This window comes from Pteropus alecto, unplaced genomic scaffold, assembly GCF_000325575.1.
Source record: "Pteropus alecto unplaced genomic scaffold, ASM32557v1 scaffold95, whole genome shotgun sequence".
Classification (NCBI taxonomy): Eukaryota; Metazoa; Chordata; class Mammalia; order Chiroptera; family Pteropodidae; genus Pteropus; species Pteropus alecto.
Window position 1 is genome coordinate 158,813 of NW_006441071.1, and position 12,203 is coordinate 171,015.

The 12,203-nt window shown below is 35.4% G+C and overlaps 1 non-coding gene and 1 pseudogene across 1 annotated transcript; both read left to right on the forward strand.

Annotated features, from left to right (window-relative positions):
* Window positions 1-4,996: 4,996 nt before the first annotated feature.
* On the forward strand, window positions 4,997-5,554 carry LOC102890258 (annotated as a pseudogene).
* Window positions 5,555-6,468: 914 nt separating this feature from the next.
* LOC112485086 lies at window positions 6,469-6,586 on the forward strand. Its single transcript, XR_003048355.1, has one exon. It is a non-coding gene; the product is annotated as a 5S ribosomal RNA (ribosomal RNA).
* The last annotated feature ends 5,617 nt before the right edge of the window (window positions 6,587-12,203 follow it).

A 12,203-nucleotide genomic window follows, 5' to 3' on the forward strand; every position in this document is an offset into this window, starting at 1 on the left:
AGAGAGAGTAAACATAAAAAAAAACAAAAAGACAGATCATAAAAATCCAGTCAGAAATGAAGAATATCTGAAGCGAAGAATACACTAGAAGGAATCAACATCAGATTAGACGAAGCAGAGGCTCAAGTCAGAGATTTAGAAGACAAGGTAGCAGAAAACATCCAATTGAAACAGCAAAAAGAAAATAAAAAATGAGAATAGTTTAAGGAGCCTCTGGGAAAACATCAAGTGTAACAATATTTGCATCACAGGATACCAGAAGTAAAAGAGAGAATGAGCGAGGGATTGAGAACCTATCTGAAGAAATAATGACTGAAAACGTCTTGAATTCAGTGAAGAAAATAGACATACAAGTCCAAGAAGCACAGAGAGTCTCAAACAGGATGAATCCAAAGAGGCCCACACGAAGACACATCATAATTAAAATGACAAAGATTAAAGACCAAAAGAGAATCTTAAAAGCAGTAAGAGAAAGACAGTTAGTTACCCACAAGAAAGCTCCCATAAGACTGTCAGCTGATTTCTCGATAGAAACTTTGCAGGCCAGAAGGGATTGGCATGAAATATTCAGTGATGAAAAGCAAGGACTCACAATCAAGAGTTCTTTACAGATTAAGTCTATTATTTAAAATTGAAAGAGAGATAAAGAGCTTCCCAGGCAACAAAAAGCTATAGGGGTTCATCACCCCCAAACCAGTATTACAAGAAATATAAAAGGACTTCTTCAATAAGAATAAGGAAAAAACTCCATAAATATGAATAATAAAATGGCATTAACTATATACCTATCAATAATTACTTTAAATATAGATGGATTAAACGCTCCAATCAAAAGATAGAGTAGCTGAATAGATAAGAAAAGAAGACTCTTACATATGCTGTCTACAAGAGATTCAATTCAGATCGAAAGCCACACACAGACCGAAAGTAAAGGGATGAAAAAAGATATTTAATGCAAACGGAAATGAAAAAAGCTGAGGTAGCAATACTTAGATTGAATAGACTTTAAAATAAAGGTTATAATTATGGAAAATGATTTGGAGATTTCTCAAAAAATTAAAAATAGAACTACCTTATGACCAAGCCATTCTACTTCTGGGTATTTATCTGAAGAAATCCAAAACACTAATTTAAAAAGATATGTACACCACTATATTCACTGAAGTGCTAATTTATAATAGCCAAGATATGGAAACAACCTAAGTACCTATCAATAGACGATTAGATAAAGAAGATGTGGTACAGGTATACAATGGAATATTACTCAGCCATGAAAAAGAATGAACTCTTACCATGAGACAACATGGATCTACCTAGAGGGTATTATGCTAAGTGAAATAAGTCAGAGAAAAGCAAATGCCATATGATTGCACATATATGTAGAATCTAAAAAACGAAATAAACAAAACAGAAACAAACTCATAGTTATAGAGAACAAAATAATGGTTACCAGATGGGAGTGGGGCTAGGGAGGCTGGGTGAAAAATGTGAAGGGATTAAGAAGTACAAATTAGTAGTTAAAAATAGTCATGGGGATGTAAAGTACAGCACAAGGAACATAGTCAATAATAATATAATAATATACAATGCCAGGGAGGTTATCAGGAGAATCACTTCACAAATGATATAATTGTCTAATCACTATCCTATACAACTGAAACTAATATAAAATAATGTTGAATGTCGACAGTAATTGGAAAAAAAACAACAACAACAACAACAAAAAACCGACTTAGAGCTAGTGATAGAGCTATCTGGGTCTTTCTTCCTGGTGTTAAGAACAACTTTTAAGGAAGACTAGGCTTCTTTGTCAAATCATTTTCCTGCCTCTGGATATCCCTCTTGGAAGTGTTGATTAGGTATGAAAGATACTCGACCTTTATATGCAGGGATCTTACCTTATTCTCTGCTGCAAAGCATTTCGTTGATGAAATTTGGTGTTTTATTTACTTTATTTAATTGAGAAAATTACTGAATATTTACTGTGTGCCAATCATTATGCAAAACTCAGGCTCTACCAAGATAATCAAGCTTCCAATCGTCCTCAAGAAGAGTAACATGCAACCACTCTGCTACTATCCATGTGTTCAAGTGGTTAGAATGTGTCTTTGTTGCTTCGTGGCAACCTCTTTGTCCTAGACCAGGCTATATCATCTTAGCTTTGTGGAAATCACAATGAAGCAACCCTTTGTCTTTGTTATTTTTATATAATTTTTAAATTATTACCTCATCTTTTGTATTTGTCATTTCACTTTATAAAAGTTGTCCTGATGCTCCTGCAATATTTTCTATTTCCTCTTTGAGATTTTATGAAAAAAAAAAAAAAAGGAAGAAAAATATAAGGGAAAGAAGAGGTAATATATTTCCTCTATTATTTTCAAGACAACAGAACTTTCCCTTCTAACATTCCTAGAAAGTGAAAGTGCAGTTCTGGAAAAGTAATGCACAAAGACAAATGGAAAGTAAATGCTGAAAATGAAAAAATGAAGTAACTTCTCTATCCATGTGACAAAATGTCACTTAACTACACAGGTCAGAGATTAAGAGTTCTACAAAGTAACAAGTTTCAAACCAGCCCTTGTAAAATCATTGTAACTGCAGATAGGTCCAGACGGCGGGAAGCCAGCCCTTTTAAGGCAGGCTGTTACCTAGAGGGCTAGTTTTCAACTTTGCTAAATTAGAGAACCTGCCTATCTATCTATCTATCTATCTATCTATCTATCTATCTATCTATCTATCTATCATTCATCTATCTATCTATCTATCTATCTATCTATCTATCTATCATCTATCTATCTCTCTATCTTTATCATCTGTCTGTCTATCTATCTATCAACTTTTGTCACTATCCACAGAGATTATCAGATTCTGAGAATTTAGGCACAGTAACTCACACTCAAAAGAGACTGAGTTATAGAGTGGATGGTCATTTTATTAACATGTGAGAGGTCAGCTATTACCTGGAAGCTAATAGGTTTTAGTCATCTGGACAGGGCATTCCCTATCATGTGAACTCAAACTCATGTTCACATAAGAGATGAGATTAATGTTTATCAGTGAGCTAAGAATTAAAGGAGGGAAAGTTGATCATCTCAGAAACTTCCATTCAGTTCCCGTAGTTGTCTAGATTAGTTTTCCCTATAGTGGGAAAGGCTAACAGATGTTGAGAGCTTATCTAGGCATTGTTTTAGGTACATTACATCACCACAACCCCATGAAACATATACGGTTATCATTTCCATATAACAGAGGAAAAAAACTGAGGTGCCCAAAGTCACATGGCCACTGCAGGCTGGAGCTGTGACATAGCCCCAGACAGTCTAGCCCCAAAGTCCACTGTGCGAGCCACTAGATCGGTGTGTCTCTTCTGATGATGATCTTCCTGTCTTAGACAAACACTGGGCAAGTTCTTACTCTCAAATTCTCATTTTTGTAGTCAATAAAAAACACCATTCTCTTATTTCAAAGACATTACAATACACTTATAGAGGATACAGCTCTTTTTTCACTTGCTAGGTTCCAGTCTTGCCTTTCAAATGATGTATTTTGTTGAGCTCTCCTGGATCTTTGAAACTCACTGTTCCCATCTGACATATTTTCAGAAATTATCCAGAACATTAAAATATCAATTTGAAATTTATTCTTTCTATCTTTGTTTTCAGAAGACTATTATTTTCTGATACAGTTCCCAAATTCTAGGTCTGCTCACTCTTTGGAACATGTAGTCCCTTTTGTACCTGCTATGGGACAGAGAGCCCTCTGTGCACCTCCTCTGTGACAGACGTCTTGCTGGGCACTCAGATACAGTCGTTATTGCCCTCAGAGTGCTTACAGCCTAATGGGTAGTCAGATGTTAAATAATTAGATTGATTACTTAATTATAAGCATACAGAATGTAATTAAAGGAGAATACTTAAGGTTAATGAAGAGTAATGTGGAGACAGAATAGTACAGTAGTAAAGTACCATTTACATGATAAATTGTGGATTTTAGCAAGTTAAGTAACATCCCTGAGTTTTCAGTTTCCTCATTTGCAAAATGTAAATAATTATAGTAATTATCTCATAGAGAAGCCTTTCAGAGTAAATGAAATAATGTTTGTAAAACACTTTGCTGAGAGCCTGTATTTAATTAAAGACTGCTGCCATTAATACTATTAAAAATAATCTATATATTACAGATTCAATGAAGACATTCATGATAAGCTTTGAATACCACTACAGCAGCATTATCCCTGGGTGTGTGGTAGGTTATCACTTGTCATTGAAATATCTAAGGAGATGAGATTACCTGCATTACCACACAATGACTGAGGCAAACTTTTTACCAGGAAAGGTTGTACTGCTGGTAGAGAATAGGAAGGATCACACACTGGCAAACTTAAAACTTTTAAGAAACCTGCACCTAACAAAGGGTCTGGCAGACTGTAGGTGCCCTTATTTATTTTTAACAAATGATATCTGTGATATCGTTTTCTCTAAAATATCTTCAGTGAGTTTAAGACTAACTCAGGTGATATTTTAAGGTACATATACAGCTGACTTTTTTTGTAAAAAGAGAAAAGTATAAATAAGGAGAAAATGAGAAAACTATTATCTTATCTTTTATAATCTCTTTGATACTTCCTGCTATCTTAAAAAAAGCAGCTATTTATTGTATGAGTCTTTCTCCCTTCTCTAACTCCATCCAGGCTTTTCTCTCCAAGAATAACCTAAGAAGTGTGAAAAGTACGTTGTAATACTATGGAAGATACTGCATTGGTGCACGTAGTTTGGAGTTCTCCATCTAGATTCTCATGTCAATAAATGCACACTTTTAGCTGACTTTGTAAAAAAAAAAAAAGGCGGGAAAGGAAAGGGCAAATAAATTGGAAAAAAAAAAAACAGAAAATAAAAGTTTTTATCTTCACTATTTAAAAGACACTCGTTACCCAAAGTCCTCAGAACTTGCTGAGACTTCCCTGTTAGGCAGTCCTGAAGAATCCCTCAACTTCCCAATGGTCTTCCCTATTTCTATGCTGCTGGCCCTAGTGATTCTGTGCTCCAGCCCTGCCTGCTCTCTGGCTGGGACCTACTTTCGAACCCTGGCAATCCAGAAACCTTCACGCTCTTGAGTCAAATGAAGAGAATCTCCATTCTGTTCCGTCTGATAAAAAGGACTAACTTTAGATTTCCTCAGATATTTGTGGACAGGAGCCAGTTTGAGAAAACGCAAGCCATGGCTGTCATGCAGAAGATACTCCGGCAGATCTTCCACCTCTTCAGCACAGGTGGCTCTCCCTATGGCTCAGGATGAGACCCTCCTGGACAAATTCCTCCTTGGACTGTATCAGCAGCTGAATGACCTAGAGACGTGTTTAGGGAAGGAGCAGGAAGTGAAAAAATCCCCTCTGGGAAGTAAGAACTACAGACTGGCTCGGAAGAGGAACTTCCGAGAAATCAGTCTGTATCTGAAACAAAGAGAATAGAGCTGTTGTGTTGGGGAGGCTGTCAGGGTGGAAATTAAAGGGTGCTTGCTCTTCATTAACAAGCTCACAGGAAAACTCAGGAAATAAAGACGTTGAATAAAAACGGTTCATCTGGTCAACTCAATGGCTATTTTCTAAGACTCAAAGTGCAATCTTCATCTCTATTTTTATAACAGGTGAAAATAAGTCATAGGAAATGTATAGGATTATTATAAAATTATATTAAATGTTATAAGTTACATTCATTGTTTAGAACAGAGAAATGCACAATCAATTTGCTATAGCTAAAAACATAAAATTTTTATTTAAATTATTTGAAATATGTATGCTATTCCTAGTATTTAAGTGATTATTATGTATAAAACACTTTTTTAGTATTATATTTTGTATGAAACTACTGTTCATTTTTAAGTTATAGTAAATATAAGCAATTTTTAAAAACCAATTTTTTTTGCACACACTATAAAAACCTAATCTAAAGCCTTATTCCACAAAATAAACCTAAGCAAAGTTTCTGAATGAAGGGGGTATAGGGGTAGCCCAGCACAAGTAATGACACAATGGACATATTGAGGAGGGATTGAATGTTGTTCCCCAAAATATAGCTTAAAGGCAGAAGGGACATCTGTAGAGGAAGTCCAGGGAGGGCATGGGTGCAACTGCCTGCTTGGTGCCTATAACAACCAGAGATGCTTCAAGGTTTAGTGGAGAACCATCAGATGTGAGATATTTGTTACTGCTGTTATTGTTATTAAATGTGCACATAGTAGTTAGTAAATAATTATTCACGTCTGAGTTTGTTGTAGCACTTGTATAAAGAGATTCAGATACCTCTTAATCTTTGGTTAATGCCTCTACATTAGAGAAGCTAGGGAGAAAGAACTGGTCAAATATTTAGAGATCTGACTGGGAACTTATAGTGTCTCAAAAATCACAGGACAAGATTTTTTTGAGGGATAAAAATCTTGCACAGATAGCAACAACAACAGAAAACCAACTGAATCTATGGCCATGCCACCCTGAACGTGCCTGATCTCATCTGATCTCGGAAGCTAAGCAGGGTCGGGCCTGTTAGTACTTGGATGGGAGACCACCTAGGAAAACCAGGTGCTGTAGGTATAAAAAAAAAAAAATCCACCAAATGAATTAAATAATGGACTAAGGGCTTGAACAGACATTTCTTTAAAGAAGATACACAAATGCCCAACAAGGCCATGAAAAGATACTCAACATCCCTAATTATTAGGGGAATGAAAATAAAAACTACGATGAGATACCTTCTGATATTTGTTAGAATGGCTATTATTAAAAAAATTGCTGGCAAGGGTGTGGAGAAATTGGAACTCTTGTGCATTGTTGGTGAGAATATAAAATGATACAGATGCTATGGAAAAATGTATGGTGGTTCCTCAAAAAATTAAAAATAGAATTACAGTATGATCCAGCAATTCCACTTCTGGGTATATACTCAAAAAAAGTGAAAGCAGAGTCTCAAAAAGGTATTTGTACACTTATGTTCATAGCAGCATCATTCACAAAAGAGAGAAGCAACCCAAGTGTCTGCTGGTAGATGTATGGATAAATCAAATGTAGTGTAGCCATACCATGGAATATTATTCACTGTTAAAAAGGAAGGAAATTTGGGAATGTAAAGTACAGCATAGGAAATACAGTCAATAGTATTGTAATAATTATGTATGGTGTCAGATGGATGCTAGATCCATTATGGTGATCACTACCTAAGTTATATAAATGTCTAATCATTATGCTGTACCCTGAAACTAATATAATATTGTGTGTCAACTGTAATTAAATGTTTTTAATTTTAAAAAATTCAAAAAATAAAATAAAATAAATAAAATGGTAAAAAAAAAAAGAAGAAAATTCGACATATGCTATGACATGGTTGAATCTTGAGGACATTATGCTAAATGAAACAAGCCAGTCACAAAAAGGCAAATACTGCATGATTTCAATTATATGAAGTACCTAAAATAGTTAAATTCATAGATACTGAAAGTAGAATGATGGTTGCCACAGGCTCGAGGGAGGGGAGGATGGGGAGTTTTTTTAATGGGTATAGAGTTTCAGCTTTACAAGACGAAAAGAGCTCTGGAGATTAGTTATACCATGTGAATATACTTAACACTATTGAACTATATATACTTAAAAATAGTTAAGATGGTAAATTTTATGCCTGTGTATTTTACTACAATTAAAAAAATTTTTTTTTTTAATCTTACATAGACACTCAAGAATCATCATCGTGGATAAGGGCTTCGTTCAGAGTCTGAATCAATGTTTAAGTTCTGGCTTCCCACTGATTAACTGTATGCCCTTGGGAAATAAACTTAACCTTTTCGAGAAGCTTCAGTTTTCTTCTCTGAAAAATGAGAATGATAATACCTTCCTTGCAGGACTGTTAAATTGATTAAGTGAGATAATGTATGCAGCACAGAACAATACTTGGCCCCTACAATGGATTGTTATTATTGTTGTTATTAAAATTGAGAAAAGTCTATTGAATTTGTTAATCATCTCTTTGGTGATCATTAACAGGGTAACGTGAGTAATTAGTTAGTGACAGACTGAGCCCCATTCAGTAGTGAGAAAAATAAAGGCTGTATTAAGGAAGTTATTTCATCACAGATAAATATAGGAAAAATATATAAACAAGGGCCTCAAGGAAACTTCTCAGATTACAAGCTCTCATCATGCTCTCTTTGCTCTAACTTATTGTAGTTTCTTGTGTATAACACTTATTAGGCTTGCCTTATACTGTTAATCAATATTTCATTTTCAAAATCTACATTACAAGGAGAAAAATATTCAAGTGTAAGTATTCTCAGCTCCTTCTTTATACCCTGTTCGTGTCTCTCAGTGATCAGTGTTGGGTTCATTGGGTTAAGGATGAAGATGTACAACTGAAGATACTCATAGAGGAAAAAAAATCTTAATCAGTTGTTTGGTGGGCGGCAAGAAGAGCAAGACAGGCTGGGATTTGCAGACAGACAGATAGGAAAGATGTGAGGATGAGTAGGTGCCATGACAAGTGTGACCTTAAAGAACTAAAAAGGATTTCTTAACTTTATTTATATTTACAAAAACACACTTGAATATATTGTCATTGTTAAATTTTCAAACAATTCATAGACATAAAAAGCCCACCCTTGACCTCTTGAAGGATCCACCCCAATCCCACATTGCTAATATTTAATGTAGATCCTAGACATTTCTCCATGTATTTAGTATTTACACATACAGAAATATTTATTCTCTATATATCTGTATCTAATTTGTTTGTTTTATTTAATAATAGATTTTAGAGATTTTGCTCTATTAGTACATAAAAATTTACTGCATTCTTTTTAATTGCTGCATTGTATATTCATGTATAAATTAAATGCATTCCTGATCCATACCTCAACAAGATTTTTAGATGGAACTTGACAAGCCAACTGTAATATGTATCAGGAATAAATAATTTACAAGGAACTTTCAGAAAATCTGAGAAAGGAAGAAACATACAAATAAACTTGACTTTTCAGATATTAAATGATCCTCTAAGGCTATAGAAATCAAAACCAAGTGGTATTATTTGAGAATAGACAAATCGATTAAGAAAACAGAATAGAGGCTGAGGAGAAGACAATTGAATTTAGTGGAACTTTGCATATAATAAAAGCGTCATTTCAAACCAATGGGGAAAGTGGGCATTGGGACAATCAGCTAAGCCATTTAAAAAATAACATAATCCCTCTGTCACATTCTCACAGGTTCTCCCTGCCACTTTAGGCTTAAGTCTATAATAAAAAGTGGGAAGAGAGAGACAAATAAGCCAGATAAAGTCATTTGACACAATTCTAAACAATGAGATTTTGTGGAAGTCTACTGGGGATAACCCCAGCACTCACTCCTCTCTTCCTGCTAGGAATACTCTTCTCAGGGTTTGATGTTTGAGACCAGTGTACCTGTCCTGTGACTATGAATAAAAGACGCAGAGAGTCACAGAGATACGAGTTCAGCACACTCATAGCTTTGAGCTGCTGATCTAACCCTGCGAATATCACCCTACAGACTTCCAAATTGAGATAAGCATCTGCCTTCATTATTTTAGCCTCTGTTAACTGAGTTGTCTGTTACAACAGAAAGTATTCCTAATTGACAAAATAACATTGATCAGACTTAAACTCTTTTTTCAAGCCTCAGCAGGCTAAGGTTTGGGGCTACCTATTGAGATCAGTGTTCAGTTTTTCTCCTTGTTACTTACTAACATAGTCAATTACATGAACAGATTTTCTTGATTTATTATTAATGTCTTATATAAATTCCAACTGTTTGTTTATAATACACCCTTAGATTTGATTTGCTAATATTTAACATGGTATTTTTATCTTCATCTTTACAAGTAAGAGTGTCTCATAATTTTCTCTTCTGACTTTGTTATGCAGGTTATAACAGCCTTGTAAAATGAATTGATTAGCTTCTCATATTTTTGCATGCTCCGTTAAAACAGGAACTAAATATATTTTCCTGAATAGTTTATGATATAATTTCCCACTTTGCTATCTTTATAAGACACTTCGGTGAAGACTTTTATTGCTCTTTAAAGACTTTGGATGATGAATTTCTATTTCTTTTGGATGCAACACCATGCTGAAAAGAGTCTAAGAAGTAGCAAGAAGATCCTTGTGCATTGGGGCTAAACTTGTCTAAAACAATATTTGTTTTATCAAAACAAATGGTATTCTATTTTAAATTTTATTAATTTTCTTCCTTTGTTCACATTGCCTAGCAATGTGCCTAGCAATGTGCTCAAGGTGCTTGAATTCTTGCCAAGAGAACTTATTAAATGAACTTTCAGCAAATAGTGCTGAGGCAACTCCTTGCAATTTGACAGTCAAGAGTTCATCAATCAAAGCACATATTCCTACCATAGTATTTATTCAATAAATACTTAATTTCCTACCATGGGCTAGACACTATGTTAATAACTGGAGATACAAATTTCAGACTCAACAAATCTAATCTCCAGGAAGAGACAAAATAAATAAAACACCAATTACAGAATAGAATGATGTCTTCAAATAGAAGTGCTATATTTGCAAAGAGCCATAGGTATGGTAGGGTGGCGGGGGAAGGGGTTGTTAAATGGAGAGATATCATCAAATAATTGGTACTTTAAGACTGATAGATGGAGATAGAAAGACAGTTAAAGAATTAGACAATGAGAGACAGACCAGAGATGTGCAGGCCAATTGGAAGCAAGAGTTAAATCAAAGAGTTGGTAAAATTGGACATTTTATAAAAATAAAAAATAAATAATAAATAAAAGCTAAGAACAAGGTCAGGTTTGCCTCCTTATAAGTGGTCTAGAAATGAGAGATGGGAAAGTTACACCAGGCCTTGAATTTTCCTACTAAAACTTAAAGATCAGGATGTTATTGTTAAATTTCTTAACCCAGGAATGGAAAAGAGACCTCATTGTGCCTAGTTTCCTTTTCTGTTAAATTAAGATAATCATAGTACCACATCATTAAACTGGGGTGAGAATTAATTGCTTTAATTTGTGTAATATGCTCAGAATAGTGCCTGGCACTTAGAAAGTGCTTCTTAACATGTTAGCTCTTCTTTTTGAATCTGGTTAGAAGATTATTCCCTACAGTTCTAGGTCTGTACACAGGAAGATGAGGCAGTTTCAAGATTGCTTGCAGGAGACTTTTTAGTGCCAGCTCAATCACTGCACAAGAGAGGAGAAATAGCCATTCATTGGGATGAATGGACCAAATGCGTGGTAGTAAATATCCTGAAGTTCTAGAAAAGTCATTCCTTTTTGGCACACATACCAGCAAGGACATACATTATTACATTGGTTTCTTGGTTTCCCCTCATGTTTAGGAACTAAAAAATTCCACCAGAATGACACAGGTATCTTATAGGTGCTCAGGAGAATTCTTTGCTCTCTGCAGATTCGGTGCCAGAGGGGGAAATCCCAGCCTCATTCTTCAAATCCAGTTTGACAACTTGCATTTAGTTTCCTTTTCACTTGTTGCATCAGTTCACTGTTATTTTTGTATCCCTAGGTTTGTGATGCAATCTCTGATGATGAAATAAAACTAAATGTAGTTTCAAGTTTTAGGTGGGTAGAGGGTTTTGCTTTGGGCTGTTTCACTTTGAAGATCCAGAAACTGCTTGCAAGATAGGAAACTCACACAGAAAACAGATGATAAGACATGATTACATGTTAGCAGAGGGAAGAGAGCTCAAGCTTATTCAGTAGCTATCGTAAATGTGTTGCCCATTTAATTCTTTTCTCAACCCTAGGCCTCTAAGCGTTGCTATGAGAATTAAGTATATCCAGCTCAGACAACTGCCTGGTATCTAAAGTAAAAGTTAATCCAGGCCTGGTGCAAACTGATATCTATATCTGAGAGTGCCAATCTGGAGTTTCTAGCAGCAGCGGAAGTCTTGGCAGCACATAGTGGGAGACAGTGGATAGGCAGCCCCTATGTGTCTCTAGGCCATTAGCCTGTTGATAGGATTGTGGTAGAGAGTGCAGAGTGTAGAACCCTCTGCTTGTTGTGTGTGTGGAGGAGGGGTATACTTTGCAAGAGTTAAGCAGGGCCCCCAGGAAAGTGTCCTAGTCCCAGCTGAGGTAACCAGGAAGGAAACTGAGGAATGAGTCTAGTCAAAGGCCTATGGCTAGACATGCAAGTTGTGGAAAAGAGAAAAGAAA